This window comes from Budorcas taxicolor, chromosome 11 (assembly GCF_023091745.1).
Source record: "Budorcas taxicolor isolate Tak-1 chromosome 11, Takin1.1, whole genome shotgun sequence".
Lineage (NCBI taxonomy): Eukaryota > Metazoa > Chordata > Mammalia > Artiodactyla > Bovidae > Budorcas > Budorcas taxicolor.
Genome location: NC_068920.1, coordinates 102,574,412 through 102,593,159, shown reverse-complemented (window position 1 = coordinate 102,593,159; position 18,748 = coordinate 102,574,412). Strand labels below are relative to the sequence as shown.

The 18,748-nt window shown below is 45.3% G+C and overlaps 1 non-coding gene across 1 annotated transcript; it reads right to left on the bottom strand.

Moving 5' to 3' along the window:
* Positions 1-3,539: 3,539 nt before the first annotated feature.
* TRNAC-GCA (transfer RNA cysteine (anticodon GCA)) lies at positions 3,540-3,611 on the bottom strand. The gene has a single exon. It is a non-coding gene; the product is annotated as a tRNA-Cys (tRNA).
* Positions 3,612-18,748: the final 15,137 nt, after the last annotated feature.

Here is an 18,748-nt window from a genome sequence, read left to right as displayed (position 1 = left end):
ATGTATATAAAAAGTCAAATACCTAGAATAGTCCAAACAATTTTGAAAGAGAAAAATCAAGTTGGAGGATGTTATGTTGTTGAGTCGCTAGGTTGTGACTTCCTCTTTGCAACTCTGTCACTGCAGCATACCAGGCTCCTCTGTCCTTCACTAGCTTCCAGGAGTTTGCTCAAATTCATGTCCATTGAGTTGGTGATGCTATCTAACCATCTCATCCTCTGCCACCCCCTTCTCCTTTTGCCGTCAACCTTTTTCAGCATCAAGGTCTTCTCCAATGAGTCAGCATTTTGCATCAGGTGGCCGAAGTATTGGAGCTTCAGCTTCAGCATCGGTTCTTCCAATGAATATTCAAGGTTAATTTCCTTTAGGATTGATAGGTTTGATCTCCTTGCTGTCCAAGGAACTCTCAAGAGCCTTCTCCAGCTCCACAATTGAAAGCATCAATTCTTTGGCACTCAACCTTCTATGTGATCCAGCTTTCACATCTGTACCTAACTACTAGAAAACCATTGCTTTGACTATATGGAGTTTTGTCAGCAAAATGGTTTCTGATTTTGTTATAACTTTCCTTCCAAGGAGCAAGCATCTTCTAATTTCATGGCTGCAGTCACCATCCTCAGTGACTTAGGAGTCCAAGAAAATCTATCACTACTTCCACTTTTTCCCCTTCTATTTGCCATGAAGTATTAGGACCAGATCCCATGATCTTAGTTTTTTGAATGTTGAGGTTTCTAGCCAGCTTTTTCACCTTCCTCTTTCATCCTCATCAAGAGGTTTTTTAGTTCCTCTTCACTTTCTGCCTTTAGAGTGGTATCATCTGCATATATGAGGTTATTGAAATTTCTCTCTGCAATCTTGATTCCAGCTTGTGATTCATTCAGCTCAACATTTCACGTGATGTACTCTGCATAAAAGTTCAATAAGCAGGGTGATAATATACAGCCTATTGTATTCCTTTCCCAATTTTGAACCATTTTGTTGTTCCATGTCCAGTTCCAATTGTTACTTCTTGACCTGCATACAGATTTCTCAGGAGACAGGTAATGTGGTCTGGCATTCCCATCTCTAAGAATTTTCTACAGTTTGTTGTGATCCACACAAAGTCTTTAGTAAATGAAGCAGAAGTAGATGTTTTTCTGGAATTCATTTGCTTTCTCAATGATCCAGAGATTGTTGGCAATTTGATCACTGGTTCCTTTGCCTTTTCTAAACTCAGCTTGTACATCTGGAAGTTCTTGGTTCACATACTGCTGAAGCCTAGCTTGAAGGATATTGAGCATAACCTTACTAGCATGTGAAATGAGCACAATTGTACAGTAGCTTGAATATTCTTTGGCATTGCCCTTCTTTGGGACTGGAATAAAAATTGATCTTTTCCAGTCCTGTGGCCACTGCTGAGTTTTACAAATTTGCTAGCATGTTGAGTGCAGCACTTTAACAGCATCATATTTTAGAATTTGAAATAGCTCAACTGGAATTCCTACTACCTGATTTTGAGACTCAATGTAAAGTTAGAATAATCAAGACATTGTAGTGTTGGTATACAGATATGTGGATCAAAAGAGAATAGAGTCTAGAAATACAACTACATATTCATGATAAGCTGAATTTTTACAAAGATGCAAAGATTTATGAAAAAATCTTTTCATCAAATGAACTGGAGTAATTAGAATCCATGCACAAAAAAAGTACTTCAATCTCCATCTCACACCATAGATAAAAATTAATTTCAAATGGCTCATAGACCTAAATGTAGAAGCCAAAACAATTTAAAAAATGAGAGAAAATCTGTGAGCTTGGGTTAGACAAATACTTTTTAAATAGGACACACAAAACATACTAAACTATAAAATACATTGATCAGTTGAGCCTTGTGAAAATTGAAAGCTTTTGCTCTTCAAAAGATGCTTAACAAAATGCAAAGACAAGACATAGACTGTGGGAAAATATTTGCAAAAATATTCCATACTTTATATCAGATTAAGGACTTTTATCTGAAATTAAGAATTCTTACAACTTAATGAGAAAACAGACAACTCAAAATGTGCAAAAGGTTTGAACCAACAAACAGTTCATCAAAGGAGATATGCAAAGGGCAAATAAACACATAGAAATATGCTTAACATCATTAGTCATTAGGGAAATGCAAATTAAACCTTAAGGAGATATCACTATCTACATGCTCAAATGAGTAAAATTAAAAAGATAATAAATATCAAAATTTGGCAGAGATGTGGAACAACCATGTGTGAATGAATGTGAACATCCCTCATTCATAGGAACGCAAGATGGTACAGTCATTTTGGAAAAGAGCTTGGCAATTTCTTATAATGGTAAAGACACACTGATCCAGCAACTTTTCTGCTAATGAGAGAAATGAGAGCATACATCCATTAAAGCTCTGTACACCAGTATTCATAGCAGCATTATTAGTGATAGTGAAAAGTTGAAAAAAACTGTGATCAACTAATGACTAGGCAAACAAATTGTGATGTAGCTGCACAGTGAAATACTACTCAGTAATATAAACAGCAGAATTACTGATGCCTGCAACAATATGGATACTTCTCAAAGATATTATGCTAAGTGAAAGAAGCCAGACCAAAGAGTACTTGCAGAATGATTCCATTTAAATGAAATTCTAGAAAAGACAAAACAGTTGTGAGAGAAAACGGAACACAGAATGCCAAGAGACAGGTCAATTGGATAGGAGGTTGACTGCGAAAGAGTGAGAGAGAATGTGAGTGTTCATGCATGATGGTGGTGATGATGTGACTGCATGCATTTGTCAGAAATCACTGAATTGTACACTGAAAATTGATGAAGTTTTATTTATGTAAAATTACCCTTCAATAAAGTTGATTAAAGAAAATGCAGTGAAGAGAGGGCCTCCGTGGTGGCTCAGGGGTAAAGAATCTGCCTGCCAATGCAAGAAACATGGGTTTAAGCCTTGCTCTGGGAAGATCCCACATGCTGTGGAGCAGCTAAGCCCATGAGTCACAACTACTGAGCCTGTGCCCTAGACCTCCAGAATCACGACTAGTGAGTCCACAAGCTGCAGCTATGGAAGCGCTCGTACCCTAGAGCCTGTGCTCCACAACAGGATAAGCCACCACAATGAGAAGCCAGCACACTGCAAGGAAGAGTAGCCCCCACTCTCCACAACTAGACAGAAGCCAGCGCAGCAACAAAGACTCAGCAAAAACAGAACATACAGTGAGGAGGGAAGAAGCACATTGGCTTGGAATGAATAATGTCAGGAAGAGTAGGAGAGAATGCCTGAAGTACAAGGGCAGAAGAAGCACTAGAGATGTATAGGAGACTAGAGCCTGGGAGAAGATCAGAAGCCCACCACGGAAGCCCTCTCCTCACTGTATTTTCTTTAATCAACTTTATTGAGGGGTGAAGTTGCTCAGCTGTGTCCGACTCTTTGCGACCCCACGGACTGTAGCCTACCAGGCTCTGAGGAACCTCTCAGTCCCTGGAATTTTCCAGGCAAGAGTACTGGAGTGGGTTGCCATTTCCTTCTCCAGAGGATCTTCCCAACCCAGGAATCGAACCTGGGTCTCCAGCACTGCAGGCAGACGCTTTACCATCTGAGCCACCAGGGAAGCCTTATTGAGGGGTAATTTTACATAAATTAAACTTTCCTCAATTTTCAGTGTACAATTCAGTGAGTTCTGACAAATGCATGCAGTCACATGGGAGAAGATCCTGGGAAGGTGGGAGAAAGGAGACTCTTAGGATGGGCCCTGCAGGCTGGGTCAGGCTGGCACAGGAGGGGAAGAAGGACAGAACCCCGGGGGATGCCAGCTTCTAAAGGGCAGGGGGGGAGGCGGTTCCAGCCACTGTGGTTTTGGTCAGCCCTTTACAGTAAGCTGTGGGGAAGTGTGGAGGTACTCGAGTGTGGTGGCACTTTTGGACATGAGCCCCACATGCGGGTCACTTTCATCAGAACAGGAAAACGAAACAGGGTCCCCTGAAAGATTTATGGGAGGGCTTGTATTTTGGGGATGTGATACTGCAATTTGCGCCATGGGATCAGGACATCTGTTTCCAGGGAGGTGTGTTCTCTTACCCCGAGTCTTTCCCACTGGGGACCTCTTATCCCCTCAGATAGTTGCACACTTTGTCTGGGTTGCTTGTTAGCATACCAGGGACTCTGGTAAAAGTGGCCTCAATGGTGCGTAAACATGAGTGGTGTGGGAGCCAACTGGGAGATGAGCAGGAACTGCCTGGGTCCTACCCTGTCCCTCAGATGGTGTCCAGCAGTGCAGTAAGCTGTAGGATTAGGGAGTGTGCCATCTGTCAGATGGCATAGGCAGCCTCCCACTTAACGATTGAGTTTTAGCCATTTATTTGATTAAATCCCAGTTGTGCTGTCTCCCTGCAGATTCCTGTCCCTTGCTGGGGAACTCTACTGCCAGCAGATCTTGGCCTACAACCCTTTCTCTCCAAGAGGCACATTCCCTGGGGCAGGTCTGAAGCAAGATGGCATGGAATCATCTAATATTCTGACTAGAGGGACTTGCGCAAGCTTTGTGTTCAGCTCTGCATGTCACTGGTGGTCACAGGGAGCCAGTCGGGAAGGGACTTGCTCAGTGTCACACAGCCTGTTACGTGTAGAGCAGGACCTGGTGCCTCCGGCCTGGAGGTTCTTTCTAGGTCATGCGGCTTCATTCCTCTTGGTTTATAAGGAGTGTGGGCTGGCCAGGCATGTGTGTAAACAGAAACGTGCTGTATGCCTATGGTGGACAGGTACTCCCTCTTTTAGCTCTTCTCAGAAGGGGAATGTGGGAAGTTTTGCTAGTGCCCACCTTTCCCTGTCAGCCTAGTTCAGGAGAAGAGCCCTCCAGGATAAATTCAACTTGGAAGGGAGGCTCAGTACACATCTTTTCTTTTTTTTGCTCTACCCCATTTGCTTTTAAAAGGAAATATGAATTCTCAATTCTTTTTAAAACTTATTTTGTATTGGAGTATAGCCAATGAACAATGTTGTGATAATTTCAGGTGGACAGCAAAGGGACTCAGCCATACATATACACCTATCCATTCTCCCCCAAATTCTCCTCCCATCCAGGCTGCTACATAACATTTAGCAGAGTTCCCTGTGCTATACAGTAGGAACTTGTTGGTTATCCATTGTAAATATAGCAGTGTGTACATGTTGATCCCAAACTCCTTAACTATCTCTCTCTTCCCCTCATTCTTCCCCCGTGGCAACCATAAGTTCTTTCTCTAAGTTTGTGAGTTTGTTTCTCTTTCATAAAAGTTCATACAGGTCATTAATTCTTAGTGAGGAAGATCTTGTCTCCTTTATATCTCAGAGATTTTATTTTGTCCAAAGAGTGTTGTGATTCTGGAAGCCCCACCTCACCCAGTTTTTTCCCACTAATCCTTTCTTACCAAAGGCTTTGTCCATGGTCTCCTAGCATGTCTGGGTGAATCCTCCCAGGGCCCAGCCTGAAAACCTCCTATAACCTGTGAGCTCCAGGAGCATATTAGGCATGAATGTATGTGTGCAAGGACCTCCCCCTACCCTGTGTGTGGGATCGAATATTCATTGTATAAGTCAAATTAAAATGTATTAACTTTCCTTCCAGATGCCCCCTGATAGCAAGTTTAATTACTCTGGACATAATTAAATGAGTTTAGGAGATTAGAAATATAAGGGGGTAGTGAAGAACATCAGTTTGTGGGGGAAAAAAGGAGAATTTAATTCTGGAGTCTTTTGTCATTTGGTGGGTAGAGTGCTGGGGACCCAGAAGGATGGAGGAAGTACTGGGGCAGAGGCAGAGGGAGGAGGGTTTTGGGATGTTGAACCAGTATTAGGATGTATCAGTCTCATGCCCCACAAATGTAGAAATGCATTTTCCTCCTGAATCAGGGCAGTCTTCTCCTGCAGTACTTGGGGCAACACACTTGAGGCAGATGGATCAACCAAGGAGCTGGCAAGCAGAGAATTGTACTGAGTCCTGCCCTCTGTTCTGCTTCGTTCTGGGGCATGGCCTGCTCTCCTGTGATAGGCGTTCCCTCCTGAGGTAGGCTTTTTCAGGGACGCAGGGTCAAGTCCACAAAAGTCAGCATATCTTCAACAACAGAACTGTCTCCCCAGAGTGTTTCTCTGGCCCATCACACACTTCCAGGTACTTCAGCCCCAATCTTGTCCAAGGAACGAGGGGAGGAGGGCAGATTCCAGTGGAGTCAATAGACCCCTAGTCCTGCAGATTAATCAGCTGTTTCTCCATTAAAAACCTACACACATACTAATACATGTATTCACACTGATACACACACTCTCACATTCACATGCATGTACTTATATGCACACAAACTCCTGTGCATTCATAGACTCACTCATAATTTACATACATGGACACATACCAGTACATATACACATACTTACATATATATACTCCCACACATACACATTTACTCACACACTTGCACACATATGTATGCACACTTGCACATACTTAATTCACTCTACATATACTTTTTCACTTATTTACATTCACACAAACACATATTCATGCATACACATGTCTACATACTCACACACACACACACACACACAACTAGATACTCAGAACTCAAAGGTGAGTGCTTTGGAGAAAGCATCCTTTTTGTGATTAATCTTATAGGTTCTTTTCTTCAGAACTCAGTTTTTCAGCTGGAGCAAGTATTTTGCTTGAGTGATAGAGGCAGTTGTGGTTTGTTAAATTTTTTAGCTGCACAGGGCGGAAGGATATTCTTCCTCATAGTTTAGAATTACATTCTAGAAAGTTGCAAACAGATTTCCACACCCTTTCTGAAGGTGCTTTCTCCTCACTGTGGCTGTTTTCAAAGGATTGGCCAAAGCTCTAGATCGGGTCCCAGTGTTTTTTTATGAAAGCAAGAAAGAAAGCATCACGACCCCAAATGAATAATGAAAGTGAAGGCAGAACAAGCCCAAGGAGAAAAAGTGAAAATTCTCTTACGTTTGAGCCTGAGGTTGAGGGTGGGGGTTGGGGACTGACAACTGCTAGAATGGTGTTTAGAAATAAAGAGTCTGTGTTATGTCTAGTGGTCCTAGTATTTTGTGTTACCCTGACCCCAGCATTGTATCATTTCAATGCAGTCGGGTGTGCAAATGTTAGGTTCTGATCCATGGAAGGTATTTTGTATTCAAGCCAAATCTACACTTCAGATTTGAAATGGAGGGGGGTGATAGAGGAGGGGAGAAGGGGTGGGGCTGAATGGGGGCAAAGGTCAGTGTTTGCAGGTCTGAGACCATGTTTAATATCACATGACACCTTTGTCAAACAGTGTCACCCCCGCCCCTCCGTACACACAGGCCGTCTGGGTTTCTGTACCTAAGGGACTTTCCTCTGTGTTGTCTTCCTGCCCAAACTCTCAGACTTGCTTTCTGTAAACCAGATGACATGAATGAAATTTGACCTGTCAGATTTTCTTTTTTTTTTTTTAATGTAGTGGCATGGGAAGCCCTGGAGGGTCATGTGCTCCCTTCTCTCGCCGGTTGGGCCTGTCTGCATCCCCCTCCTGGCCTCCTGTGGGCTGTCTGAGGCCTCAGGGATTGACTGGAAGCCAGCGGGGAGGGAGCAGTTTTATGTTTCATACCCATGACCTTAAAGGTGAGCCTCGGGTCTGCAGCCCAGGGTCGGGTCATCTTTTGAAACCTCAAAGGAGATGAATGAAACCTGGGCAGTCAGATGCATTCAAAGCAGCCTCAGACAGCAGTGATTATGGCTGTCTGCTGCCCTGCTCTAGTAATGGGGGGAACAGGGGAGTGTGGGCTAATAGCCTACCATTCCCCTTGTGAACCAGATTTCACCTCTGGCTTTAATCTTCACCTAAGCCCCGTGGATGTCTGGCCCTATCACTGGCCCCTGAGTAAGCACTGCTGCTCTTGATGATACCTGGGCTGGGACAGTGCAGTGACACACCTCTCTGTGTCTAGGGTCTCTGGGTATCTCCAAGGATGTTCTGTAATACAGGGCAAACTGGGTGGATATCCTAATTGCCTCCCTCCGTCACCTTTCAGACCAGAGAGAGGTTTGAAGACCAGGGAGAAGGAGAAAGCATCACCAGAAATAACAGTTTCCCGATGAAATTTTATCTGAACTTTATGAAAGAGAGAGCACTCCCCTAATGACCATAGATCAGCAAAGGCAGGAGGACTTTGGAGGCACAAAGACCTGGTTCAAATCCCATGTCAGTTGAAGCTGTCCCTTCTCTGAGATCCTTCTTTCCTCATCTTGGAAATGGGGATAATAATCACTCGGCTGTGAGGTTACTGTGAGTGCTGATGAGTTATTGTACTCAAAGTGCCTTGTGTGGCTTTGCCTCTCAATCTATTCTAGTCATTAGTCACTTCTTAAGATTTTGATTGGGCTCTTATTTATAAGTGTTTGAGGCAGTCTGTGTACATATCCATGGGGCAAAGGCATTTGGAGAGGGGAAGGGATCATATTCAAGAATGAAGTTTGAATTCTTTGATCAACCAATACTCTTGACAAAAATTATGATTTACGTTATTTTGGGAGCTGGAGAATTCTCTACTCAGTGCACTGTGGTGGGAAGAATCCACGCAGAAGCCAAGTGGTACCCTGAGGATAGGCATGAAGCCTTAGTGCCTTTACTGAAGTTGCTCAGTCGTGTCCGACTCTTTGCGACCCCATGGACTGTAGCCTACCAAGCTCCTCTGTCCATGGGATTTTCCAGGCAATAGTACTGGAGTGGATTACCATTTCCTTCTCCAGGGAATCTTCCCGACCCAGGGATCCAACCCAGGTCTCTCGCATTGTAGACAGACACTTTGCCGTCTGAGCCACCAGGGAAGTCCTTAGTGCCTTTAGACCAGTTGTAGTTTTGAGAGCTGCTCTTAAATGGATCAGATCAGCTTTACTTGCTTAATGAAATGTCTGCTGCCTCCCGCGTCCTCTCTCCTGCTCCCATCTCCAGACTACAAAGGTTACTCTTTAAATAAGATATAATCTTTGCAATTATGCCTGAGACATCACAGATCACACACAGCCAGCCATTAGTTCCTATCTTATGAGCTTCTTTGTTAAAAATTCAGTCTCTTTCAGTGTGGGAGATATCTGCTTACTGCCAATTTTGAAAGTCCTAAAAATCAAGGAAAAAGCAAGAAAAACTGGGCAGAGGGAAATATTATAATATGGAAGGAGACTAAGGACTGGATATCTTCTCTGGTCTTGACACTACTGCTGCTGCTAAGTCGCTTCGGTCGTGTCTGACTCTGTGCAACCCCATAGATGGCAGCTCACCAGGCTCCTGTCCCTGGGATTCTCCAGGCAAGAACACTGGAGTGGGTTGCCATTTCCTTCTCCAATACATGAAAGAGAAAAGTCAAAGTGAAGTTGCTCAGTCATGTCCGACTTAGCGACCCCATGGACTGCAGCCTACCAGGCTCCTCCATCCATGGGATTTTTCAGGCAAGAGTACTAGAGTGGGGTGCCATTGCCTTTTCCAGGTCCTGACACTAATTATAGCCTTATATCTTGAGCAGGTATATCTCCTTGCCCCCAGCCCTCTCAGTTTTTTGATCTGAAGATGGACTGATGGTTTCTGCTCCCTTCTAGCTTTGTTGCGATATGCATTGAGATAGTGGATAGTAAGAAAAACATCTATTTCTGCTTTATTGACTATGCCAAAGCCTTTGACGGTATGGATCACAATCAACTGTGGAAAATTCTGAAAGAGATGGGAATACCAGATCACCTGACCTGCCTCTTGAGAAATCTGTATGCAGGCCAGGAAGCAACAGTTAGAACTGGACATGGAACAACAGACTGGTTCCAAATAGGAAAAGGAGTACATCAAGGCTGTATATTGTCACCCTGCTTATTTAACTTATACACAGAGTACATCATGAAAAATGCTGGACTGGAAGAAACACAAGCTGGAATCAAGATTGCTGGGAGAAATATTAATAACCTCAGATATGCAGATGACACCACCCTTATGGCAGAAAGTGAAGAGGAACTAAAAAGCCTCTTGATGAAAGTGAAAGAGGAGAGTGAAAAAGTTGGCTTAAAGCTCAACATTCAGAAAACAAAGATCATGGCATCCAGTCCCATCACTTCATGGGAAATAGATGAGGAAACAGTGGAAACAGTGTCAGACTTTATTTTTTTGGGCTCCAAAATCACTGCAGATGGTGACTGCAGCCATGAAATTAAAAGATGCTTACTCCTTGGAAGAAAAGTTATGACCAATCTAGATAGCATATTCAAAAGCAGAGACATTACTTTGCTGACTAAGGTCTGTCTAGTCAAGGCTATGGTTTTTCCAGTGGTCATGTATGGATGTGAGAGTTGGACTGTGAAGAAGGCTGAGCGCCGAAGAATTGATGCTTTTGAACTGCGGTGTTGGAGAAGACTCTTGAGAGTCCCTTGGACTGCAAGGAGATCCAACCAGTCCATTCTGAAGGAGATCAGCCCTGGGATTTCTTTGGAAGGAATGATGCTAAAGCTGAATGAAACTCCAGTACTTTGGCCACCTCATGCGAAGAGTTGACTCATTGGAAAAGACTCTGATGCTGGGAGGGATTGGGGACAGGAGGAGAAGGGGATGACAGAGGATGAGATGGCTGGATGGCATCACTGACTCGATGGACGCGAGTCTGAATGAACTCTGGGAGATGGTGATGGACAGGGAGGCCTGGCGTGCTGTGATTCATGGGGTCGCAAAGAGTCGGACACGACTGAGCGACTGAACTGAACTGAACTGAAGGTAACAAAGTGCTGTGTGTATTTTTTGCTCCCTAACCTGTGATTTCTTCCTTGAAGAAGCTAAACCCAGCTTCCCATGGCCAGTTAGCCTGGGGTTGGGACTTACCATAGTCCCCTTATATTATTAGCAAAAGTTACCCCAAACCCTAACAATGTCCAAGTTGCTCAATCCTGTGGCTGTCTGGAGGACTTGACAAACTGGTGACCATGTCCAGGACTTCAGTCCTCCTTGACACCGTAGTGTGGAAGATGGCAAGATCTTCAGAGATGGCCCTGTGATGCTCAAAAGAAGTCACAGAATGAAGCATTTGTTGATATAGAGCAGGGGTTGACAAACTACAGCCTAGGGGGCCAAACCTGGAGCACCACCTTCTTTTGTAAACAGTGTTTTGTTGGAACACAGGTGAAATTCTTTTGTCCATCTATGTCTGCCTAAGTCAATGGCTACCTTCAATAGCAGATTTGAATAGTTGTCATGGACACTGACCCTCAAAACCAGAAATATTTACTACCTGGCTCTTTGCAGGAAAAATCTACTGACCTCTGGTATAGACTAGAGATCGAAATAGGCTGTCACCCAAGCTTCCTATGAGTGTGTGACCTCCTTAGTTACTGTGTTTATTTACTAATGAATTCTTATTTGTATCATACTGATTTTGGGCTCAATGGGGGAACAGTAAAGTATCATTTTCTTTGTTGTTTTTTTTTTTCCCCTATTTGGGAAGTTTCTTCCCTTAAGAGACAGAAGAAAATTAACCATCTATGTGCCAGACTCTTTAATTATGCCATTACCTTTACTTTCTGTGGCAAACCAGTGAGTTAAATACTTTATACATGGAGGAACTGACCTTCAGAGAGGTTAACTCGGTCAAGATCACACAGCTAATATGGGGTGAAGCCAGGATTTCAATCCAGGCCCGTCAACACTGGTCTCTTCCCATTAGAGGCTGCTGTCTCCTTTCCCTCTGCCTCTCTCTCGGAAAGATACTCTGGGATCAGATCTAGACATTATCGAGACCTTGGAGGCATGAGCTAAAGCCAGTGGGTTACCTCTTGGGGCATTTTATAGCCTCAGTTCCAACTGTGGAGTAAAAGGCTTTCTAATTTACAGAGGGGATTTTAGGCATCAAATTGAAAGCCGAGAAATGTTACAGGGGTGAGGGGATTAGGAAAGTGTGGTGTTCTTCCCTGAGCCCTAAAATCACCTGAAGAGGTGACTACCTCACCACCCATTTGAGGCGCAGGTTAGGACTGTTGCTAATTTATGTGAATTTGTCTATGCAACTACTACTAAATGAATTACGCAGTTTTACTACATTAACAACACTCTACATACCCACATGCTCTCAAGTAAGGAGTAGAGATCTGATAAATGTCAACTTGGAGGATCCTATAACTTTCATCTCATCCCATAAACATTTGTCCATACACCTATAAACATTTGTCCATACACCTATAAACATTTGTCTATCAACCCCTCAGCCTCTCCATGTATAGCGGAGCAAGGGCCCGTGATGGCCTGGCTGTCTTGGGTGTTGGTGATAGCCCTGATTTTGAAGGTAGCAGGAGAGTTCCTGGATCCTGGAACCAGCCTGGACACGGAAATTGTCTGTGCTGGCTGAGCTGAGGTTCTGGACTGAAGCCAGCCTGGGGGAAGAGGCATCCTATCTGTGATAAGGACGAGAGGCCAAAGGCGGCTACAGTTGCCCTCGGCCTGGCCCTTTTGCTTAATATATGGTCAATCTTCTGATGAAAGGGCTGGGGGTTAAAGGTTGGCTCTGAGTTGACTGTTAATATACCTGCCCTCCTCTTGCTCTCTGGGGGAGGGTTTTATTCTGTAAGGTTAATTCAGGGTAAATACATTTTAGGGAGAAGCAGGAATGATAAAGACATTAAAGAATTTCTTTTTAAAGGGGAAAAGTCAATGATTAATCTGTTATCCTCTGAGTTGCCGATCTTAGTGGTGCCCATGTCTAATTCTTTAAAGGCTCAAAGCTCCTAGGCTTATGAAGGGATGATAAATAAGAAATAGTAATTAAATTAAGGATGTGCTCACTGGCCCCTCTAAATTCCAGGAAGTTTGAGAATGGACTCACACTTTGTCATGATTAAGACCTTCACTCAGGGTGTTCTGGTGGTACTGAGCTGAAGGAGGCATCATGGGAGCTCCCCAGAAAGAGAAAGCCTGGGCAGGGGCAAGGGGAAGAGGGGCGAGGTGGCAGTGAGAGGGAGAGGCTAGGCTGTAGGGGAGTCAGACAGAAGTTTATGGGGTGGGCTTGGAGCTGTTGGATCCTGGGTCCTCGGGGTCCGTATTAGATCTCTACCCTAACCTGAGAGAAATGTGAGCATAGAGACGATCACTAATGCATTGATTTCTCTGAGACTGGAGTGGTATTCTGGAAAGTGAAAGTGAAGTGAAAGTCACTCCGTCGTGTCCGACTCTTTGTGACCCCTTGGAATATACAGTCCTTACCAGCTGAGCCGCCAGGGAAGGTCTTCTGAAACAGTCGGTGTAAGCCACATTGGCTCCTCTGGACCAACAGCTCTACAAAAGGAGGCTGCAGCAGTGACTGTGGGGTGGGGTGGGGTAGCCTCATATGGAAACCTTGAGCCCCTCACTTTCCCAGGGCCACCCCATCCAGAGTAATGCTGAGGAGCCAGACTGCAGCTCCAGGCACAGTCAGTGATGGCCGCTGCAGCTCGTAACTCAGGCTATGTGATTTTGGGGAAATCTGAAACATTGAGATAATAACTCCTGGAGGGAGGAGATCCTGGCAGCCAGACATGTGAGGGTCAGTCTTCATGGAAGAGAAGGATCAGGGGCATCGATAGTGTCTGGATGGGTGTGAGTGAGGAGGGACAGAGTCCTGGGAAAGTCTGTCTCCTACAGTCACTCGTGGAGCTGAGGGAATTGGTGTGTGTGTGGGCTGAGGTGGGAAGGGCTGAGCCTCTGACCTCTGGGTTAAGGAAATGCCATTTTCTTTTTTTCCTTAAAGAAAAAAACCATACACACACACACACCAAAAAAGAAAAAAATTCCAACAGTTTATGGTCCTGTTTATTCTCAGACAGGGAGTGGACGGCCTTTTGGAGGTGTCCGACTGTGCCGTCCAGCCAGACTGACATCTGTGGGAGCTCAGGGTTTTAAATGTTTAGTCTGCACGAGACCCTCAGGCCCCAGCGGGCTCAACTCCTGATATGCCTTAACTCAGCCATCTCCCCCCCCACCTCCTCCCATGAAATGGAAACGTAGGGGTTTGTATGAAGGAAGCTGGCTCCTCCTGAAGTCTAAGGGGGAGGACCGTGTGCAGGGCTGTCATCACAGTTGTTGGGAACCTTAGCCTGGGGACCTCCTTATGGCTGTAGGTCAGCATCTGCCCGCCCCTTCCCTTCTCCCTTACAGCCAGCCGACATTTCTTCCTCTGATGGGCATGGCCAGGGCTGGGCTCTGTTCACTTAGCCCTTCACACTTACTACTTTTGCTGCACTTACACACGGCCCTGAGATTGTTTGTTAGCGTGTCTGTGTGCCCCTAGTAGTTTTGTTCTTTTAAGTCTCCATCTCCTAGAGCAGTGCCTGACACAGAGCCTTCTTGTTCAGTAAAAACTTCTGGAATTGTCTTGAACTGAACTCAGCTGCATATGCTTGTCAAAGTCCCCTGGACTTGGTGGAGTCTGCTGCCACACTGGACCAGTTGTGGCATCTGCCTGTCATTGCAGGAGATGCAACTGTCATTGCAGGTTGGATCCCTGGGTGGGGAAGACCCCCTGGAGAAGGAAATGGCAAACCCACTCCAGTATTCTTGCCTGGAGAATCCCATGGACAGAGGAGCCTGGCAGGGGCTACAGTCCAACAGAGAGTCAGACACAACTGAGCATGCGCTGGCACTGGAAGGGAGCGAGAGCTTTGCAGAATCTGAGTCTGTATCTGTAGGGTTCCTGGGCCATGGTCCTGGAGTAACCAGTGGGCAGGGGTGGCCCTCTGAAACCTGCACTCAGTTGTGAAAGTTGGCCCATTTAGTGACAGGAGAGGGACAACTGGGGTCTGTGGGACAAGGAGGGGAGATGGAGAGGCTGACCCTTGTGCTGCAGCTGTGCACTGAGGCCACTGCTTTTCTGTCTGGAGGTTCTATGGGGCCTGGCAGAGGCGACACCCTGGGAGTGACATCAGGCCGGGTCTAACAGTCACCTACTTAGTTCTTGCCTGAGTAGCAGCAGGCAGACTGCAATTAAATAAGCCTGGTTTAAAAATATGTTATTGCTAAACATACACCTTTGTTCCTCATGGCTCCCAGGGACTAAAGGGCATGAGGATGTATAAGGCAAAACAAACAAGTTCAGTTGGCAGATTATTTACATTGATAAACATAATTTACACTAATCAATTAGCAGAATATGAGTTGTAAAAGAAAAACACCCCCAAAACATTGGTTTGAACTGTGTATTAAAATAGTGGCTTGTATTTTGCACCAAATGCCTCATTTAGAGGTCACCTCCAGGAAGAGTCCTTGTCCTCCTGGGGTCTCTCTTTTGGCAGCTCCTGCAGTTTGGCCAGTTGTTCTTTGACTGCAGGAGCTTTGGATTTGGAGATTCTTTACATGCCAAGGACAATTCAGGGGATAAGCTTAGCCATGCTGTTCTTCAGCCTACACTGCCTGCTCTGATGTTCATCTGTGTATCTGCTTCTCGTTCCATTTCACATTTATCGTGAGCCTACTATGTGCATTACCTGTTCCCAGGTGACTTAGTGGTAAAGAATCTGCCTGCCCATGCAAGATACTTGGATTCGATCCCTGGGTCAGGAAGATCCCCTGGAGCAGTAAATGGCAACCTGCTCCAGTATTCTTGCCTGGAAATCTCATGGACAAAGGAACCCCGTGGGCTATAGTCCGTGGGGTGGCAAAGAGTCAGACCCCACTGAATGAGTGAGCACACACATTACTATGGATATTAGGTAGCACTGTGATATTGCAAGGGTGATTCCAAAGATATGGAGTATTCTGAGGAGCTCACTATCTAATTCAGGATTTCTCAGCCTCCATACTGTTGACATTTTGGCTCAGAAAATTCACTGTTGTCAGTGGCCCTCCTGTGTACAGGATGTTTAGCAGCGTTCCTGGCCTCTGCCCACTAGATACGAGTGGTTCCCCTTCCACTCACCTCACCCTGAGTTGTGACAATAAAAAATGTCTACAGACACTGTCCCCTGGAGGGCAAAATCACTTCCTGTCGAGAACTGCTGGACTAATTGAAGACAGACACACCTGACGCAGAGCGATGTGCTTTAATGAATGTGTGTTCCATGGGTTATGGGATAGGAAAGGAGGGACCAGGGGACATTTGAGTTGCACCTTGAGTAGTGTGTGGAAGTTTGCCAAGCACAGCAGAGGAAAGGGCTCTGTATGCAGAAGGGGAGTGAGCAAGGTACAAAGGCATCACAGAGCATCTTGGGCTCAGGGAACTGAAGGAGCTGGATGTGGCTGGTGTGTGGGCTGAATTATGGTGGGGGAGGAGGAGGCAGGAGAGGGGACTGATACAGTAGGCTGGAGTGGGTAGGAAGGCACCCTGCGGGCAGTGATACACTTGGACTACACTCTTTTCTGACATTGGAACCAATGAAGACCTACTTAGTCAAACTTGGGGTAGAGTGGGCAGCTGAGATACCGCTCATGTGCTAACCAGTCAATCAGATTAAATCAAATGAAGGTAAGTGAATTACACTTAACCTTCTTCTTCTTCCATCACCTACTCAACCTTAAATAGAAACTAGAAGTAAAGCGAGCTGCACTCATATATAAGCCAAGATTTTTCCTGGGAGCATAGGTGTGAACTGTGCCCCTTCCTGGCCATGGTGGTCCTACTTTCCTCTCTTTCACGAGTCCTAGGGGAATGAAGCTTCAGAGCATGTCAGAGACGCAAGACAGAGGACCCTGGGCCCTGTGTGGGAGAGAGCTTCTCGTAGACCAGAGCACCCTTCCAAGAGCTCACACAAGCAAGAAGTAAACTTCTGTGGTGTTAAGACACTGCATTTTGGATGACTGCATCTTACATTTTCCTAACAAACACAGAGATTGCTAATCCAGTCCCAGAGCACAGATGTCTACTCTGTCGCCAGCACTGAACTGGATATGAGGCTGAAAACTGCATTTGAAATGATGATGTTTCAGAGGAGAGCTGTGGGGAGAGTGAGGTTCTGGCTTGATCCTCCTTCCCAGAGCTTGCAGTAATATTTGCAGATGGTAGCTGCCCTCTGTGTTTTACCTAGACAGTGTATTAAAAAGCAGAGATATCACTTTGCCGACAAAGGTCCATATATTAGTCAAAGCTATGGTTTTAAGAGTAGCCTTGTACGGATGTGAGAGTTGGACCATAAATGAGGCTGCGCACTGAAGAACTGATGCTTTTGAACTGTGGTGCTGGAGAAGACTCTTGAGAGTCCCTTGGACTGCAAGGAGGTCAAACCAGTCAGTCCTAAAGGAAATCAACCCTGAATATTCATTGGAAAGACTGGTGCTGAAGCTGAAGCTCCAATTCTTTGTCCACCTTATGAGAAGAGCCAACTCACTGGAAAAGACCCTGATGCTAGGAAAGATTGAATGCAAAAAGAGAAGGGAATGGCAGAGGATGAGACGGTTAGATAGCATCACTGATTCAATGGATATGAATCTGTGCAAACTCTGGGGAGATTGTAGAGGACAGAGGAGCCTGGTTTGCTGCAGTCCATGGGGTCACAGAGTCGGACATGACTTAGAAACTGATGAACAAGAAAAAGCTGCCCTCTGCACTTTTATACCTTCCCCTCCCCACCCACCATCCCCTCTTATCCCCCACTATCCTCTTCATCCCCTTTCCCTACTGGTTACAAAACCTTCCTGTGAAAAGCTGGAGGAACCAGCCTTTTGCTTTCTGCTAAAGCACCAGGCAGAGAGCTCACTGGAGTTCTCAGGAAGGTACGGTGTCCATTGCTTCTCTTTTTGTGGCCGGGCACTAGCACTCCAGTCCAGCTGAATCATCTGGTGCAGTTGGCTACATTTAAACAGCAGATCCTATCTCGTGCTCCTGAAAACAAGAGGGTTGTCCCATGTGTGTGAGTGTCTGTGGGCTGTGGGCTGTGGGCCTGGTTAAATACAGCTAGTGAAGTTTCATACATTTACACATGGGGATTGGAGAACTGGATATGGGGAGTTCCTAGAGCATACATGTGGTTACCTTTTACCCTTAGTCTGGTTGGGGAAAACGAACTCTGGGATTTTAACAGGAGCTTCATATGTGCACTTTGGTGACTATTGGCAACAAGACAGCAGCAAGAAAGGCATTGCTTTCTGAACTCCCTTTCCCAAATAACCCCTTTCAACCCAATATGCCTTAACTCCTTGTGTCCTGTTCGATGGAAAGGGAAGAGGGGGAGGGAAGGAGGAGGAGGGGAGGAGGAGGAGGAAGGTGAGAAGGAGGAGAGAGAGGAGGGGAAGTGAGTGTGGTGGTGAAAAATAGAAGGGAAACTTGAGTGTGCCTTTTCTTTCTCTTTCTCCACCCTCAGCCATCATTAACAGAAAAATATTTTTAAAAGATCCCTTGATGGCATCCCCAAATGCAGAGCCTGACATTTTCTTAGCTGATGGCCTCCTCCGTGAAGGTATTTTGTGTCCTCCCAGCATGCCTGCTGGATCCCTGGTTTGCTGCGGTTGCTAAGGTAAATACTCTTTCCATTAAGCACCACAGCCCAGGAGTGGCCTAAAGCTCAAATAAATGACCAAGGAGCAAGTTAAACATTCCCTGGGGTGATTTTAACCTATGCAATGGCTTTTTGGGAAAATTGCCTATTTTTTTTCAAGTTTTTTCAAGTGTCTCTTATTCCCTTCTTTTTTCCTTCTTTTTTAGCTGAGTACATCTTTTCTTTCCTTTGTTTATGCATTGGATGAAGGGTGGAAGCTGGATTAATAAATCAAAAAGGACTGCTCCCCCCAGCCCCCGCTGCCCTGCAGCCCCAGCCTC